This window comes from Sarcophilus harrisii, chromosome 2, assembly GCF_902635505.1.
Source record: "Sarcophilus harrisii chromosome 2, mSarHar1.11, whole genome shotgun sequence".
NCBI lineage: Eukaryota > Metazoa > Chordata > Mammalia > Dasyuromorphia > Dasyuridae > Sarcophilus > Sarcophilus harrisii.
Genome location: NC_045427.1, coordinates 301219710 through 301239706, shown reverse-complemented (window position 1 = coordinate 301239706; position 19997 = coordinate 301219710). Strand labels below are relative to the sequence as shown.

Sequence of the window (19997 nt, the reverse complement as noted above, 5' to 3'; positions counted from 1 at the left end):
CCTCTTTCCTTCCCTTTCCTCTCCTGTCCTATCCTGTCCTCTCCTCTCCTCTTCCCTTCCCTTTCCTCTCCTGTCCTGTCCTGTCCTGTCCTATCCTGTCCTGTCCCCTTCCCTTCCCTTTCCTCTCCCCTTCCCTTTTCTCTTCCCTTTTGTTTTCTCTCCCCTTCCCTTTCCTCTCCCTTCCCTTTTTCCTTTCCTTTCTTCTTTTACTTTATTTCCCCTCTCCTCCTCCTGCTTTCTCTTTCCTTGCTTTCTTTTTTACCGTTTCACTCTTGATTGCTTAAAAAAAAAAAAAAAAAACTTGCTAACATTGACCTTCCTTGCCTACTCCCATCCCCAGGTGTCAAAGAAGACTTACAAGTTAGCATTGTTCCTACCCTTGGATTGCCTAGCCTGTAACCAGATAAGATGCACAGATTGGGAATGATGGGCAAAGATGTGAAAGCAATCCATACCAGGTAAGGTGGCATGGCATTCTTAGGGAAGTAAGATATATTTTTGTGTGGCTAAAACAATTGAAGTTTAGTTTTATAAAAGGAATAAATGTTGAGTACAAAATCTGTTTCATTTGTGTTTCTGCATTCCTAGATCTAATACCTAATAAACATTATGCTTATTGATTGGTTAATTGGTAAGTTATTTAATGGGAATGGAGGCATGGTTCATCTGGTGGCTTATGTGAATTGTATAAAGTCTCATGAGAGATACAAAGATATATTAACATAGTCCTTGCCTTAAAGTCCAATTTGAAAAATACACACATGCATCTATGTACACAAAAATTAATAATTCAATGTAATATAAAGATCAACATGTTGTAGTACACTGATCACTGCTTAGACTTGGATTCAAATAGCCTTATCTTCAGTCTTAGCTCCGTTACCTACTAGCTCTTAGATTTTAGGCAAATAACTTTATCTCTGAACCTGTTTTTCCACTCTTAAAGTGGAGGTAATAATTTGCACTATTACCCTAATATCATGTGGTGGAACAAATGAAAAAATGGATCAATGTTAAGAATTATCAGCTATTATTATTACTGCTTTTCCACTAATTCTGTAGAGAGAAGGTCTATGGGTAGAGAGCAACTATGAGACAGAGAACAGCTGTGGTCTAGTGAATAAAATATAAGACTGTGAGTCAAAGGACCTGAGGTTGAATCCCATTTTTACTATTTACTACATATGTAAATGGAGACAAGGTATTTAATCTCTTCAGGATCAGTTTCTTCTTTCATAAAATTATACTGGTCATGGAGAGGATAGTGAACCAGATCAAGACTTTTTTTGATGTCAAGGATCCTTTAGGCAGTCTATTTGATAAGCCTATGGACCCCCTTGTAAAATAATGTCTTTTAAATAAATAAAATATTTAAAATTACAAAGGAAGTGTTGAAAATAATTATTAAAATATTTTTCTAAAAATAAGTACATAGACTTTCCAGGTTAAGAATGACCCCTCCATATACATAACACCTAGTTCTAAATTCCATATTCCTCATCAAAGTTAATATGGGGGTAACCCTTTTCTCATAATTTCATGATTATGTCAATACTTGGAACATTTCCAAGTCTCTTTCTAGAGAGAGAAAAAAAGGAGAAGAAATACAGCGACAAATGGCACTGTTGTTGGTTAAATAGACAACAAGCAAAATTTCAGCCTTGCACAGCTTGCACACCTTATTTAGGTTTGAGTTAGGAGAAAGTTTTTATGGGAGTTCAGTAATTTTGTTTGGCCAAGTAAGCAGTTTAGCAGTGAAGAGAAGTTCTATAAGAATTTAAGGGCTCTGCTGGATTAGGCAGCTGCTGAGTTGCTGGCCAGGGTGCTGAATCGAGGGACACCCTATAAATGGCTGTCACTGAAAGGGGTGGGAGGCGGTGTAGGGAGAAGAGGGAATAAGTCAGGCTGGAATGTTAAGCAAGTAAAAAACCTTTAGTCTTGATGTGAAATAAATGCACATGGATCAAAAGCAAGTCTCCTGTGGTACTTGGCTCAGTATAAATGAGGGCTTTTTCCCTCTTGAAGCTTTAGTAAGTAACCTTCCTCTCAGGGTAGAGGGAGAACGGGGCTCCAAAGCACCTGCTTCTTAGTCATATGTGGCTGGAGGATGTCCCCGATTACATCTTCTCAGCTGTTTGCAAAACAGCCAGGGGAGGAGGTGAAGCCCTGAGCCACACAGCCAGGCTGTCTCTTTAAATACTGGGGTCTGTGTGAAAGAGGGAGGGACTGGCTCTGGAGTGCGTGAAATTCCTGGGCTCCTCCGACAGTCTCAGGCAGAGAGCTCAGCCCTTCACATCTCCTCTTGCATGCAACTCACTGAGAGGGAGAGGCAAGCAAGACCTCCCCTCTCTGCCGGCATCTCAAGCCACCAAGGACCTGCTTTCGCACCTCCAACACTCTCCCTCCCTTCTTCCCCACCACTCCCTCCCAGAGAGAGCAAAAGAGAGAGAGCGGGGGAAAGACACTGATTGGAATCTTAGCCTTTTCTAAGAAGAAAAATACCCAGAAAACTCAGTTGATTAAACATCAGACAGACAGACAGACAAACCCCAAAGGCTCTGCTCAGCTGGAAAGGTAAGACTTTGGTGGGAAAGGGTAAAACATCAGAAGGACGAGAAACAACCTGAGGTTCCAAGTGTGTCTTGGGAAGAGGTTGTGCCTGAAATGGTAGAAGTTTTCAGTTGGGAGCTGCCAACCTAGATTTTAAAAATATTTTTGGATCCTGGATCACTGAGCTTGGGCAGATCATGGTGATGGTTTCACATTGCCACTCTTTCCCTCAGTTCATGCTGGAAGTTGAATCTTCTCCCATTAACAGCTGAAAAAAATCAGAGAAAAATTTTTTTTTCAGTTTTATTTTCCTGTCCCTAATCCACTCCTCCCAATTTTTTTTCACTCTACTTGGATATTAAGATTTAGGAAAAAGACAAGCATCACTTCATTCAAGGCTAAGACTTTTTAGTTCTCTGTGTCTACTTTAAAATTTTTTTTTCTTCTTCTGGGAAAGGATCTGATTAGAATGATAAGGGGCAGGGAGTCCAGCCTAAATAATGACAGGCTACTTGGAAGCCAAGATGTGTGTTTGTAGCTGGGGTTTATTACTTGAATATGAGGCTTTAGGCTGGACTCCTTGCAGTCTTGCTCTGAAGGTGGGCAGACTTGGGGGAAGGTGAAAAGGGAGGGGTGTGGAGTCTGTGTGCGAGGGAGTGTGCATGAGCAAGCCTCTTTGGATCCGTTACAGGGGAAATCTTCTTTCTCTGCCTTCCATTTGTTTATATTAATGATTTAGTAGCAGGCTTGCCTGAAAACTTCCACTGTATGAGCACTGTGGGTTTTTGAGCTCTCAGTGACCTTAAAGGCTGGTTCGATGCATTGTTTTTTCAAGACTCATTGTGCTATTCCAGAGTTTGGGCTTCTTCTATCTCTCTTTTTAAACCACAAAACTTAACTGCTTTAGAATCATCATTGAGATAATGATGATAAAAAAAAAAAAAAAAACTCCCCCCCTCCTCAGGACAGTGATGTAATACTTACCTACGGGTACTGAGTGTGGTGCTTTGCAGGTGACTTCTCCTGTGATTACTTAAGAAATATATATATATATATATATATATATATTTTTTTTTTTTTAAAATTCCTTCAACCTCCAATACTACTCTTCTTGATTTTGTCAAAATACTTTTTTAAAAAATGAAGAAATAGAATTTCCGCTCTTTATAGAAAAGTTAGTATAGGGTATAATTTTTTTCCTTTCTTTTTTTGGCATTGGTTTTTTAATTTTTAATTACTAATTTTTAAATGCAAAGGTCAGAGATCGGTTGCCTTTAGAGAGCCCTAGGAAGAGAAATCATCACTTTACTACAAGAAAGAGAAGTGGTTGGAACCAAGCACCTTCCTTTTCTATCTCTTCCCTATGCCATTCCCAGCTTTGGGAAAAAAATAGTTTTTCTTTTGCAGTCATAAGCACTCTAATCTTCTTAATTCTTTCCCTTCCCAGAGTCATCTCTCCTGTTCACTGGGTAACCCTGTTCAGGAGAGATAGACGCGGCTATGTCACAGAACCTTGATGACAGCGTAGTTTAGGGGCTGGGGGTATTGTTCACCTTTGTGGTGGTTGTTTGGTATAAATTTGAACTCCTTGGTGATGCTGGTGACACAGTTACCAAGATGGTAGATTTGGGGAGGCTTCTTAGGGTAGGGGGAAGGAATTTAGAAGAATTAGTCCTTTGTGAATTGGTTTGTTGGCTAGAGCCTGCCATCGCTGATCAAGGGCTTCTGCATCGCCACTCAAGTTAAGATGGTCTGTGTGGTAATGATAGGCAAGTTTACCTAAGGGCTATTGGGTTTGCAAGGTTGGAAGAGAGACAAGTGAAGGCTGCTTTTAAAAAAATATCTTAATCTGTCTTAAATTACAACGGGCAAATGGTATTTTCATCAGTAGCCAGTTAGACTGGGATATTCCTATTGTTTGGATATTTGGGCGGGGGTGGGGTGAGGAATTATATACTCTTTACCCATTTTTTACATACTGGGGTTCATTCTGCAAGACAACTCCCTTTTGGAAGAGGGAGAGACTGGGCAATGGAAGTTCACTGTTAAAGTAAGCAACAGGGTTGGGTTGAAAAAAAATTAAACCAACTGGACAATGCAAATAACTCCCCCCCTTTTTTTTCTGGAGCTTTCGGGCATCTTCCAGTGAATTTTCAAAGGTTCCTTTTCAAGAGAAAATCAGAAATAAAATGGATACTTGGTTACAAAGACAACTATTCCTTTTGGATCTCCAGTTTTTCCCAATATCGATGGGTGTTATAGCTGGGGCCTGACCTTCTTTTTATAAAAATAAATGCTGCATTTCTATTGAAAATGTTGATTATTTTCTGTCTATATTAAGGGGAAAAAATGTACGGAGGTGGATTAGTGGTTGCGATTTTGAGATCGACTATCCAGATTTGGTGATGGTGGGGAGGTTTAGGAGTGTTTATGATGCCGTGTGCATTGTAGGATTTTCATTTCTCTTTGATGGTGGGGGAAGATGAGGATAGTGGGGACAAGGTGGATGGAGAGACTTTAGAGAGTTGGGGTGGAGAGGACACAGAGGTGATGTGAGGAAGTCACTGATTCGCATAATGCGTGCTCTACCTTCTCGTTTTCTTTCGCTCTTAAAAAAAATAATCCATTATCTCTAAAAACACATTATTCTTCAGATTGGCCTTTTAACAAAAAAAAGAAAGGAAAAAGGGGGAGGGGTTAATTTAGTGAGGGGGGTTGGGTCTGCCTGTAATTAGCCCCACTGCTGCAAAACTGAGATACAGAAATCCATCTGCACCAGTATGGGGGGGAGGAGAGGCAGGGGAGAGATGGAGGATGGATTGTCAATCTTGGATGAACAGCGAAGCAGTGTTGGCATTTGGACATTGTATATGTTCATGCATTGGTGCGTCCGCATTTTTTTTCATCTGATCACCAATTTCTCCCCCCCCCCCCAATTCTTTTTAATATTTCCATTTCCATCTCTCCATATCCCTTCCCCTCCAACCCCCCAACCCCTCCAGGCTCCTTGTCTCTCGATGAGCGAATTCTGTTTCCTCTTGATGGCTCTGCGGTCCTTTTTCTCATTTTTTTCACAACACAACAGTGGCATGATGGCCTTTGCTACATACCACACGGATGCAGGTTCTTGATAGGAGGGTAGAGTCAGGATACATATATGTTCACATACATACATGCAGAACCAACGGAGAGCTGGATTTGATTTTGTTTCCCTCTACCTTTTAGCCTCCCTACCATTACCTTGACTGTGCTCTTTTCCTTCCATTAACAAATGGGAGATGCAGCAAATATCATAGGCACGTCCGCTCCACCAACCTCCTTCTCCTACTCGCCATTATCCTTCCTGAATGCTGGCTGTGTCGCACTTCATGGGATTAGTGTATTTGAGGGTATTTGGGGAGGGGTGGTGGGGGCTTTCATGAGAAGGGAATGAGAGTGGGGGAGGCAGATGATATTAATGACTTTCTTTTTGGACCAAATGAGTGCCCGATGATAATGATCCAATTTAACCATCCGTGAAATCTATGTTTGCGACACACTGGAGGGAAGGTTATACCAGGGGAGCACAGGCAGGGCTGGGTTACCTCTGGAGAGCATGATGCTTGCACACTGGAGAGACTCATGCATGCGGGCATGAACACACACATATGATGGCACAAAGCTCTGATCGGTGGGTTGTTGTGTGCTAGAGGGCATTGCAGAATAGACCAGAGAAAAATGTGTGGTTGGTTGGGAGCATGAAGCAATGTCTTTGTCATAGTCATACTACATGAATATCAGTATTTATAGCCTTCAAAAATTCTGGATTTCATTTTGTATGTGTATGTCTTGCATGTTGAATGCTATCTGAGGTTATGTTGGACATATTTTTTGTGTTTGCATCATCAAATCTTTATATGCCGAGGATTGTACAGAATTGTTCAGAAATGTTGTCAACATTTTATATGTTATTCCAAGCAGGAGGTTTCATGTTGTGTGTGTGTGTGTGTGTGTGTGTGTGTGTGTGAATTTTGGGCATATGTATGTAAGCAATTCTGTCGAGACTTAGTTGTTGGCACCCATGAAAGGGTTCTCAATAGGAAATATGAGGTGGGGGGTCAGAAGGCAAAAGAAGGGGAGAGAGTGAGAGAGAGCAAATGAATGCTTTTTCAGGCAGATAAAAAGGAAGAAAAATCCCTCAACAGTCTCTGATGGGAAGCCTAGTATGTGATTTCCCAAGTCCACCAAGTGAGTCCGTGGGTGGATGTGATCATGGACGACTGGTGGGCGGACACAGACTAAAGCGGGTGGAGGGGATGAGGTGGGCGAAATAGAGGGTTTTCCCAGCTACCTAGTTATAGCCTTTAGTAGGGAGCAGAAGCCTTTCTTATACTCATACCGCTTCTGTCCTTTCTTCGGGCATTGGTTATATTCCCTTGTATCAGAATCACTCTCCCCTGAGTCTGCATTCTGGATCTCTTTGAATCACCTTCTGTTATAAAAGCCATATTCTTTCCAATCAGCCCATTCCTGATTCTCTCCTGGGCCACTATCAGCTTAATTACTGGACGCCATTTTTGCTTTCCTTTCAGGTGAAGGTGTCTTTTTTTTTTTTTTTTTCTGAATCATGAATAAAGTGTATATCCCTCCTCCTTTCGATGAAAAAATAAATTATTGCCTCCAGTTTCTCTCCCCTCCCCCTCCCTTCTTGAATCTGACCTTGAAAAGTCAGAGAGAAACACTTTTGTGCCATCGCTGGAGTGCTAAGGACAAATCAGGGAAAAGGATGCTTGGGGAGAGAATTTGTCACACTTCTAAGTCTCTTCTCTCTTTCTCTTTCACCTTTACTCTAGCCTGCTCCCAATTCCCTCCTGCTTGGTCCCTACTGGGTTGAATATATATATAGTGGGTGTCGCTGTTCTCCTCCTGTGATATTCAGGGAAATGAGAGTACTTTTATTCCATCACCATCTTTTCCTCCAACTGAATCCTAGTCCTTGGTTTGTTGGAGATCTTGCAATGGAGGTGTAGTCTGTGTCAAGCCTACCAACAAAAAACACACATTTACTTGTGACTGTCTGCACACACAAATTATTGCTTAAGCCATCCCCCCACCCCAATATCCCATTAAATTAGACACACCTGCTCAGGAAAGAGCTGTTGAACTGCAGCTCTGACACTTGAGGGCCAGAGATGGCTGTGATGCAGATGAAATTAATGCAGTATTTTTTGTTTTTGATTAGAGCAACAGGCAACAGTAGGATTGGGGGAGTTAGGGCAGCTTGTGGGACTGAGTGAGCGTGCTCTTGCTCCAGCAGCCTAAGAAACAGACGTTCTACTTTCCCTTATCTTGAAGCATATTGTTTGAGAAAGTGGGACCCTGTTCTTCATTGCCTTAGTATTTTGTATAATTTTGGAGGTATGATAGGAGATAAATTGCTTTTATCTGAATAAAAAGAGAAGTCCTTTCTTATTGTTAGTCCAGAGAGAGACTCTCTGTTCCCTCTTTCCTAGTAGCCTTGGTTTTTCCATGCACCACATCATTCTCTTTATCTTTCAGGCTATTTGCCCACCATCCATGATCACATGAACACAAGGACTCATTTGGTGGTCCTCATAGTCATTCATACCATTTTCCCTTCAACCTTATACAGTACATTGATTTTTAGGTCTTTAATGCCCATTACCATAGTGTGTGTGTGTGTGTGTGTGTGTGTGTGTGTGTGTGTGTAAACAGTTAGGTGACAGAGTGGATAGAGTGTAGACCTAGAATGAGGAAGACCTGAATTCACTTCTGACCTCTGACATTTGCTAGTTATGTAATCCTCGGCAAGTCAGTTAACCTTTTTTGCCTGTTTTCTCCTCTGTAAAATGGGTTGGAGAATGAAATTGCTAATCATTACAGTATCTTTGCCAAGAATACCCCAAATGGGGTCATAAAAAGTTGTACATGACTAAAAAATGACTGAATAACAACATGTGGATGGGTAGTGGGTAGATAGATAGATAGATAGATGGTATTGGTTTTCTATCTCACTATTAGACTGGAACCTCTATGAAAGAAGTGAGCATGTCTTATCCAAATTTTCCCCCATCATTTAATATAGTGTTCTACACAAAACAGATGTTTAATCAATGATTTTTATTTGAGTTGCTAACATGTAGAACATCATAGAATTGAAGAGTTGAGAAGAACCTTAGAGATGAGGTCATCTAATTCAATTTTCTCACGTTGCTTCTATTTATTTTTTTCTTTTGAAAGAAGATGTAATGTTGTAATTGTGTAATACCTTCACCAATGAAAATCACTATCTATTTAAGAGTTGACATTACAAAAAAAAATCCTTCAACCAGTGTCCAAGCTTTATGCTTATCTAAGTTGCCCCTCATGTGACAGTAACAATAATTCTTTAAGTTCCTTTCCAAGGCATTTCTAGTTTGCTGAAACCTATATGAACTTCTTTGCTGACATAGTCTTTGAAAACTCAAAGTACCCTCCATGACATGATGAAGCATCAGAATAGTGTGGTTAAGTGATCTATCCAAGGTCATCTAGTAAATTAGGGGCAGAGCTGTCTACCAGATACCCATTTTCCTTTCTCTCAATTTGGTACTATGCTGCTTATTATATGCCTGTGTTTGTTACTTGAGGCATGGAAGCAGCAATATCTTTTTGGTGCAACTGACATTCCATTTTCCTCCTTAGGTAAGAGTATTTTTAGATTGTAGCTTTGCACTAACTGAATATGCGGGGTTAAACTGAACCAACAAAGAAAACTTTCAATTCAGTTAGGAGGTGAACTGATTACCAATGATCTCTTAATTGCAAATTTCAATGGACTTTTCTTAGTCTAAATTCCTTTTTTTTTTTTTTTTTTTTTTTTAACTTCTCTGCTGAATTTAATACTGTAGATTACCTTTTCCCTCTACACTGTTTTTTATGGATTTTCATGATTTACTCTCTCTTGTCTGGAGATTGCATCTGTTTTTTGTTTTTTTTTTTTTTTTCTGGATTATCATCCAAGTTCCATCCTCCACATGTGAGTGTCCCTTGGGGCTGTGACTTGGACCTTCCTATCAGTACACTATCTTGACTTTCTCAACAACTTTGACAAGTTGAATTATTACTTTTATGTAGATATATGTACATATCATTCCCCTGCTCAAGAACCTGTTATGGCTCTTTTTTCCCTCAGGATAAAATAGAAATTCCTGTATCATCTTTTCTTTTTTTGATAAGGCAATTGGAGTAAGTGTCTTGGCCAAGATCACACAACTAGAAAGTATTAAGTGTCTGAGTTCAGATTTGAACTCAGTTCTTCCTGATTTCAGGGCTAATAACTCTATCTATCCACTGTGCCATCTAGCTGTCCCTTACATTTTCTTTCTAAATCTGATTCTAAATAATTTTTTAAGGCTTACTTCTTATTATGCTCCTTAACACATTGTACATTCCTGGCAATCAGATATACAGTGTAGCACATTCTATCTTCGGTCTCTATCCTTTTGCACAGATTATGTCTCATCCCCAGACTTTACTCCCTTCTCCCCTCAACTTCATAGAAACCATATCTTTCATCAAAACTCGGTTAAAATACACCTCCTAAAGTTATTTCATATCTATTTTGTATTTCATTTTAAGTCATTCCATTTCATTTTCTATGTACATTTAGTTTTCTCCTAATTGTAAACCCCTCAACAGGGCAGAAATTGTTTTATTTTTGTCATTGAATTCCCATTGAGGATAGCAGCTGATATCTAGTAGGTTATTAACAAAAGCATAGGGAATGAATAAATTAATGCTAACATAGGACCTTACAAACTTCCCTATTTAGCTTTCAAATATTAGTACAATTGAATTAGCTTGATATGAGTTCTAATCTCTAAAATGTTGGACAGATTATGGAATCTGGATAAAATATTCTAAATTAGGAAATCCTATATACTTGTTAATAAGTAGATATTGGCATAATACTGAAATTCTCTAATTTTGCGTATAATTCTACTCATAAAAATACATTAGTCATGGGATGTCAATAGGGCCTCAGTGAATAACTAGTGGACTGAGAGCTAGTTGATTTCTGGATCACAAGACATTGGAAATATATCACCTTTTCTTGAAGTGGCTTCAGTTCAGGTTGCTCACAGCTTGAGAGGGGAGAGGAAGTTGTCTCTGAACAGACACTGATTTTTTTATTCTATTGTCTTCTAGGACCATTTCTTAAAGGCCTTTAGGCCCCTTTTAGCTCTGATATCATGGGATATGGCAAAATAAAGTTGCCAACACGAGTTTTATATATATATTTGATCTCATTCTAAAAATCAGTTTAACTTCTCCTTGGAGTGTGCTTATCCAGTGAAAAAGGAGCTTAGAGGGGAACTTTTTGAGCCCTGCTTGGGGTGTTATCTTCTCCTTTTATACCCTTAGACTTACTTCAGCATGAAGAGGCAGTGGAGGTTATTGGCTACTGAATTGAGTATGTATGAATAGTTATTGTTGTCAATCCTGAGCTTATTAGGAAAGTTGGGTATTCCACTGGTTTCAACTATATAAATCATCAAGATTTACTGCTCCCAAGACTCAGTTAAGTTTCAAGCAGCCATTAAATTAACAAAACAAAATAACAAAATATTGCTAGATTTGGACTCAGAGGTCCCAGCTCTGTTTTTATTACTCATGTGACTTTTGGCAGATCACTTAACATCTCAGGAGTACAGATTCTTCATTGTAAAATAAAGTAGCAGATCTAGATCCCTTTCAGATCCCTTCCAGGTCTAGTTCCACAATACCATGAAATCCATTCTGAGTCTTGAGTAAGAATTGTTGGAGTTATAAAATGTGGGCTGAGAACAACAAGGTTCTTACCATTTTAGAAGATTCAAAAGTGAGCAAGTAATGATGTTCTATCTGCAGGTGAGAGATTATTTCTTGTTTGAATGTGGAAGAGCAGAAGGATAAGGAAATCTGGTTCCTATTCAAGGAGATTATAGAGATAAGCTGTATACCTCATCACATCTAGTTACAATCCTCTCCATATTCATTTTCTGATAGTGATTGTTTTTGTCCACTTCTCTGTCCTCTTGACTGAGAGATGTTTCATTTCATAGTACAATCTGTTGGGTTCATTCTTGGCCTTAATACTGTCACTTTTGGGGAACCTAATTAAATCTAGGGAGAAGAGACTGCTTTACTGGCATGGGATCATGCTTTAGAATATCTTGATTTTCCATGGTGATCTTTGCTTTCTTGTCCCTCTTTAAGGTACCTAGTGTGGAGTCTTGCTGATGCAGGATTGGGAGGAGAGGACTTGGATTTTTTCAGTCCCACTCCAATTATTGCCATGACTTTCAGCCCTACTGGAAACAGAATTAGTGTTTTGTATAATGACTGATAGTGAAAGAATAGGGGGATTCTATGTTTATAACCTTTTTATTCTGATCTTGTGCTACATGGAGCATCAACTAGGGATGTACTCATTCTTCATGAAAAAATGGGACATGATATTAAGGGTGCCTAGAATGGGTTGATGGAAGAGAAATCTATCTATCTATCTATCTATCTATCTTTCTATCTATATAGATATAGATATATAAAGGGAATAATTTGCTTTCTGAAAAAAAGAAGAGTTGAAAGAAATCCCCAAAGATCAACTTATTTGGCTCCCTGATTCTGAGTGAATCAGTAGTAACCAGGTAATTCCATATGAATGATCCCAGGTGGTAAAGTTCTCTGGAGGAAAACCCATACCTCATTTTTTGTTGAATACATTCAATAGATAAATCTCATAAGTTGAATCCAAGAAATATTTGTCATGCTTTTTAATGAAGAGAAATGTGGTATATGATATGTGTATACAAGCTTATGGTGAATGAAGGAGATGAACTGAGTGCTAGTAAAAATGGTCTTATAGGTAGCAGAGGAAACTGCTACTTATAAGCTTCTGAGGAAGTGAAGAGATTAAAAGAGAAAAAATTCTTTTTTGGAGGGAGGGGAGTATTGGAGGAAACTGGAAAAGAGGATCTCTGGAAGAGGGGTGCTGTCCTTCAGCTCTTCTCTTTAACCCTCCTCCCCCCAGCAGAGATGTATTAGCTTCATTGCATCCATGTTGAAGTCTGTTTATTTTTCCAATAATGTGTTAATTAAACATCGATTTCTGGGTGGGGGAAAGGGAATTGAATTGCTAGAGCTAAATGGAGTGAGGCAGATGGGGAGCTAGTGAGAGGGGTGCCCAGGGGCCTAGTGTCAGCATCTTCTGAAGTGCCCTTGGGGAGTAAGTAGAAGAGAGGAGAGGAGGGGCTGCTGGATTCCCTTGCTCCAAATTTTAGCTTGCTAACTTTCTCCAAACCTGGAGGAGGAATGTCTCCTTCTTAGAAGGCTAGGAATGAAAGGGACCCTTTCCCAAGTTTTGGAAGAGAGGGATAGACCACTACTTCCTTGCTCCCTCTCCCACCTTATGTCTCTCAATGTCTTCTGCTTGAGGGAAGCAAAGGGCAGGGTCCACTAGGAAGATGAGAAAAGACATCATTAGAGATGTAGTAGGGGAGGTAGCTTGATACAAGTGAAGTCACTGGTGATCACCAGTAGCTCATTTGGAATATCAGCTTTCACATTTGGTCAAGTCACTTACTCTTTTCTAGTTCTCAGTATTTTCATTTGTAAAACATGAGGGTTGAAAATGCTACTTACAACAGGAGTAGAAAATGACCACAAAACTAGTTATTTTTTAGTTGTATCAGATAGTCTTTGAGGTAAGGTATACAGTCCTTGAAACCCTTTTAGTCATCATAGCTCTGATCACATGAGTTCCAACTATCCTATGAAACCCCAGTTAAGCTGTAAGCCTTTTCTGGGAAATGTGACTTTCAATATCCATGGTCCATCTGCTTCTTTACTCTTGTGATCAAAATGTCCTAACTGGCAGGAATTGTAAAACAAGGCTACTCTTTAACAAATGGACTGTTTACTTTGATAGAAAGTTCTTTAGTTCTCTTTCTCTCTCTCTTCCTTTCCCTCTCCCTCCCTCCTTCCCTCCCCCCATTTTTTTTTATTCATTTACTTTTGAGTCTTGAATTAGATGGCATGTTTCATCATCAGGGTTCTTGAATCATGGTTGTTCATGGCATTGGTTGCTATTCTTATGTCTTTGAAAATTATTTATCTTTTGAATATTGTTATTGATTAAATTCTTCTGTTTCTATTCACTTCACTCTGTATCAGTTCATATTGGTTCCTAGATTTTCTGAAATTATTTCTTTAATAATAATAAACTCTTCAATATGATTATATTCAATTACAAAAATTTGTTTAGACATTCCCAGTTGATCTAAGTATAGTTTAGGAATCATCCAATGGTAGGATAGATGGATTCAAAATACCTTGGATTAAATGTGTGTGTGTTTGCGTGTTTGCACGCATGCATGTCTTTGTCTTCCTTATCTTCTTTCTTATTCCCTTCCTTCCTTTCTATTTTCTTTATCACTTCTTCCCCATCTTCCTTCTTCCTCTATTTATTCTTCGACTTCTTCCTCCATCCTTCTCTTTCTTCTTCCCCCTTGTTTCACCTCTTCCTTCTTCCTCTTCCTTTTTCTCTTATTCCCCTCTTCTCTTCTTTGTCCTATTCCCTCCCTTCATTTCTTTCTCCCTATCTTCTCTTTCCCTCTTCTCCTCATCTTCCTTCACCAACACCACTACTACTATACAAGAAGGCTTTTCCCTCAAATGCAAATTAGATGCTACTGTTTTGAGAATCCATGTAAAAGCTTGGGGAAAAAATGATCAATCTTTTCTTTTTAAATAAAACTTTTAAATATAATTTCATTGACAATTGTTGTTTTTATATATCCTTCATTTTCCCTGCCTTCTTCCCTCCCACCTTTCCCAGAGAGATATCTTTTATAACAATTTTATTTTTTAAAAGGAGAAAAAAAAATCAACAAAACCAACTCGCACATTAAAAAAGTCTATTGTTATATCCGATATTCTATAAATATGGATTCCCATCTTTTTGCTTTATGTCTTCTTTGTGCCTCATCTTGGTCAATATATTCTCACAATATTCTGTTTCAATTTCATCCATTCTTTTCAATCTGTTCACATGATGATCATATACTTTTGGGAAATGAAAGTCCTTTTGATTTCCGATTCCTAGTTCAGAAAGGCATGCCCCCTTCCTCACTGTGAGTTTGGCCTGCTACAGTAGCATGAAGTCCTTCCTCTTTCTGGAATCTTGCAGGGTTGGTTTGCATTGAGATCTCTGGATTGCAAATGTCTTAAGCCTGCTGAATGCTAATCATTGGGGATCACTTTCACCGAAGAGCTTCATATGAGAGCTGAATGACTGATTGTCTGGTATGGAGGATCCTCGCTCTGCCATAGATGGTGATAAATGATCTCTGAGATCCTTACCAACTTGGTGATTTTGTAATTTTCCCATAGGACATGCATAATTCAAAGTCATATGTTTGGAGCCATCTTAAAGAAGGATACAGATGATGAGAAAGCAAGCTTTGTCTTCATGTATCTGTTATATCCTACAGACAGACAATCAGTTCAATGACTCAAGAAATAGTTAGTTATTAAAAATCATTGAATCTTCAATGTTTCTAAGTGGTGCAGTAGAGAGAAAATGGGGTTTGGATTCAGAAAGATTTGAATTCAAATCCAGCCTCAGATACTTTCTAGGCAAGTTACTTAACTTTTGCCTCAGTCTTCCTGACTATAAAATGAAGATTATAGTAGTACCTATTTCCAAGTTTGTAGTGAAGATCAAATGAGCTAATTTGTTAAGTTTTTTTAGCATTGTACTAAGCAGACTGTAGATATTTACTACCTGCTAAGTGGGTACAAGATTTTTTTTCCCCCTGAGGCCAATTAGGATTAAGTGACTTGCCCAGGGTCACACAGCTAGGAAGTATTAAGTGTCTGAGGCCAGATTTGAACACAGGTCCTCCTAACTTCAGGGCTGGTGCTCTAAAGATACTCATTTTCTTCTCTCATTTGGTCAACAGAAAGGAGCAGGATCTTTTCTTCAGTTTTGATTTTAAATATCTCTTTTCAAATTAGTAGAAGGAAGCCACAAAGATCCATTTCCTATACTCTCTTGCTATTTCTTGGAATTTGGCCAACATCAAACCAAAACCTGCCAGAATTTTGCTTTCTTTGGAGCTAATTTGGAAGAAGTAGATAAGTAACAACATGCTGTAATGGATAAAATATGGGTCTTAGATTAGAAAAACCTGGGTTTTAATTCTGCTTTGAAAAACCAGCGAGTTCTGGTTTTGTCACTTAAGCTCTTCATTTTGTATTTCCTCATTTGCAAATGAAAAATATCATTTCAGAGAAACCTAAAAACATACATAGGAACTAATATAGAATGAAATGACCAGAATAGGGAATTGTAGAATAATAAAAAGAATATAAAGACAAACAACTTTGAAAGACTTAATAATTATGATCAATGCAGTTACCAACCATGATTCCATAAGACTAAAGGGCATCACCCACCTCCTGAGAGACTGGAATTAGATTCAAGATACTAAATTAAATTTACAGTTTTGGACATGATCAGTGTGCACATTTGTCTTGCTCGATTATACATATCTGTTATAAACAAGTTCGAGCTTCATTTTTCCCCAGATGAGGGGAAATAGGAGGGAGTGAAAAATAAATGCTTATTAATTGAAAAAATAAAAAAAAATGGAGACAAGAATATTGGTAGTATTGACTTCACAGTATTATTGAAAGGATTAAATTAAATAAATGTATGTAGGACCTTAAAACTCTCTATACAGATTGTACCAAAATTAAGTTTGAAACTGCAATAGGAACTCTGGGACACCCTTTCTTTGTGATCCCTATAAAAACACACTTCTACATAGCCTTACTTATATATGGTATTTTATTTTATTTTTCAACATGGAAGGGCCTTTACCAACTTAGGACTGGTGCATGGATAGTTATGCCTTGGGCACCCTATCTGTGATCTAGGGAATCTTCTTCCTCCTAAGAGTGGATGCTAAGCCAACAGACCTATGGGAGAAGATCATGCCTATTAGAGATTCCATTAAGAGCTCTTTCATATTTTCCCAGAATTCCCACCCAGGAAATTTCCAAGTAATTTTGAATCCTCTCTGCCTTCCATTTCTCTTTGCTAATTGCTTAGAGGCTTAGGTTAATTGTTTCTTCATACTGAAACTTCCACATGGTCCATCCTGCTACTAATGTAGGTCACTGGGTATATCCACAGGATGACTCTCTTTGGCCAGTGTGATTTAATATCTTAACCTGCAAGTGACCTCAAAAAAGTCTTAATTAAAGATGTCTCATCTAGGGGACAGGATGTTGTCTAAGGGCTTAGTCTGAATAGAAATATTTTGGTCTAGAAATATTGTAGGTGGGGAGGGATACTCCTCCCACTTGAAGAAGGAAATGCCTTAATGGATCCTTCAATAGAATATTAGTCTCTTAAAAGTTTGCCAAGACATGGCAATTGCTTTTTTTTTTTTTTTTTTAAAAGACAGCTCCTCTTCCTCTTATTACCTGTTTATGCTTTGTGACATATTGGATTGTACAGGAAAATGCTGCATGTAATACACAGGACCACTTTTCTTTTTTGTCGTTGGCTCTTCTGTTATGGTTAATTATCTGTCATTTGGTAAATGGTGGCTTTGTTTAGTAGCAGCCAAAATCAATTTTAATGAGACGAAGTGACTGAAGTAGTGGTTTGACTCTCTAGAAGAAGCAGAAGATATGTGGAAAGTGAGCATGTATTGGAAATGAAGAGGTAACTCAAAAAACATTAAGAGTGTACTATGCACCAGGCATCATGCTAAGCACTAGGGATGCAAAGAAAGTCAAAAGACAGCCCATGCTTTTGAGGATCTTTTGAGTCTATTGGGAGAAAACATGAGAGATCAAATTTGTTAGTGAGAAGGTTGGAGTTTGTCAGCTCACAGTTAATTGTGCTAATGAATTTACAGATTTGCAATTGTGTCATAATGAGGGGAAGGGGATAATTTTGGCAACTAATAATGCCTTGGATTTTAAAATTGAAAGAATTTGACTAGATATTCCTCAAGTTTAGTGACAATAAGCTGGATTCTCTGAAAAAAAAACAAAGAAAAGATTTATGGAAAACTTTATGTTTTGCTTTTTGTGGGATGGAAGTATTTGGTAGAACATAGGATTAGAGAGTCATGCTTTCACTCTGTGAAAATACGCTTCATGGTGAGAAGAGGTGGAAGGCAACTAGTTTGTATTTTATTATATTAGAGAATCACTGGGCCCTTCAAAGATTAAATGAGGTTCCTATGGGTAGTGTATGTAAAACCCTAGGACTCATTGGGTCTCTTGTTGATCTCTGTGACTGTAAGGGTGTCTCCCTATCTACTATATCCTTTTGTATCTTGGCTACCTTTAATAAATCTCTGCATAAGTGTAAACTTTGTCATCATTGCTATTGGTATTTCTAGTTATTTTTTATCTTGTGGCTCAGATTACTTTCCTAACTTCATTTAGCTATTTCAAAAATGCATGTTATAGATGGCTCATTGCAGTACCTTGGGCATTACTGAAACTGTTCAAGACCTGTTAACAGTAGATCAGACTTGTCATTCTTTTGATTAAGGATGCAAGGTGGCCTCCTTGGGACTGTGCTTTTCTTGAGACTCCCTAGTTGCAGCTCTCCAACTTTAGTTGGAAAGGGGTAGCAACAGGAAATTGTCCAAAGTTACAAAATGGTCTGTGTCCTTGGTTCTAGTACAGAGTATGGATAGCATGGAACAGAAGCTTACAGAAGTGGGGTCAGAGAAGGGTAGTAGAAAAGATTTTAGCTGTCCCTATTTAGCCTCCTACAATTCTTGCCACTAGACAGACTGAAAGCATGGTGGGATGTGTATACGCTCTCCATGGAAAGCTCTTAGGAATGCCTTGGACTTGGTTTTTTTTTTTTTTCTTTTTTTTTTACAAAATGTTTCTGCAAAGCTTTGTGGTTTCCTAGGTAGAGAAAGTCCAGGACATTGACTCAACTTCATGCTTTATGGTTTTATTCATTCATTCATTTATTTATTTATCGCTAACATGAGCATGCAAACCTCCTAGAGAAACAATTTTGATTGATAGGTACCTGTGCTACATTACCATTTTCTAAAGGATTGGATGGCTTATGTATGTGGCTTCCAGTTGCACTTAGCTCCCTTTACTGGACAGCAAAGTATCCTAGATTATATTTGAAGAATTAATTGGCAAAAATGTTTGTGGCAGCCCTTTGTGAAGTGGCTAGAAACTGGAAAATAAGTGGATGCCCATCAGTTGGAGAATGGCTGAATAAGTTATGGTATATGAATGTTACAGAATATATTTTTCTGTAAGAAACAACCAGCAGGATGAATACAGAGAGACCTGGAAAGTTTACATGAACTGATGCTAAGTGAAGTGAGCAGAACCAGGAGATCATTATACACAGCAGCAACAAGACTATGTGATGATCAATTTTGATGGACGTGGCTCTCTTCAACAATGAGATGAATCAAATCAATTCCAATTGTTCAGTGATGAAGAGAGCCCTCTATACCCAAAGAGAGGACCGTGGGAGCTGAGTGTGGATCACAACATAGCATTCTCATTGTTTCTGTTGTTGTTTGCTTGCATTTTGTTTTCTTTTCCAGTTTTTTTTTTTCTTTTTGATCCAATTTTTTTTTGTGTGCACAGCAAGATAATGGTATAAATATGTATACATATATTGGCTTTAACATATATTTTAACATTTTTAACATGTATTGGACTACCTGCCATCTAGGGGAGGGGGTGGAGAGAAGGAAGGAAAAATTTGGAACAGAAAGTTTTGCAAGGGTATTGTTGAAAAATTACCCATGCATATGTTTTATATAAAAAAAAAACTTTAATAAAAAATAAAATAAAAAAATAAATTGATTCTTTATCTTGAGTATTATCAAAACACTCCTCTTCCTTCTCCTTCTCCTTTCCCTCCTTTTCTTCCTCCTCTTTCTCTTTTTCCTTCTCATCCTTCTCCTGATTCCTTGCGGAAGCAAAAGGAATTATCTTTTTATTAAAGATCCTTACCTAAAAATATTTATGACAGTGCATGATTCCAGCTTGCCCAAAGTTTTTTTCTCTCTTCAGGGACAGTAAAGGAAGTGATATATCTTGTTGGTTCTATAAAATGAGGACAAAGTAATCATTGTTATGACCTATCCTATCTAATCTTAACCATAGATCTTACTTCTGCATACTTTCCAGATATTGTTGAGTATAGTTTGAGGCTGCCATTCAACTCAGAGATTGAAGTTATATAGATGAAGGGATAACCATAGCAGGAGTGTAGCATTGGGGACAAATGCTACTTTTAGGTTGGATAATTGAATAAAAAAGGTATTAGACTTTGTTCCTGATTCCTTAAGGTAGAGATAGGATTCTTTCAGGTCTGGCCCTTGTAGGAAGAAATCTTTGTT

At 38.3% G+C, this 19997-nt stretch overlaps 1 protein-coding gene across 1 annotated transcript in view; it reads left to right on the top strand.

The window, feature by feature from the left end:
* Window positions 1-2240: 2240 nt before the first annotated feature.
* Window positions 2241-19997, top strand: part of NRXN3 (neurexin 3) — a 2051432-nt gene continuing 2033675 nt past the window's right edge. The window contains exon 1 of the mRNA XM_031949344.1: window positions 2241-2574. The gene's annotated coding sequence lies outside the window, so the exon portion shown is untranslated. The remainder of the gene's footprint in view (window positions 2575-19997) is intronic.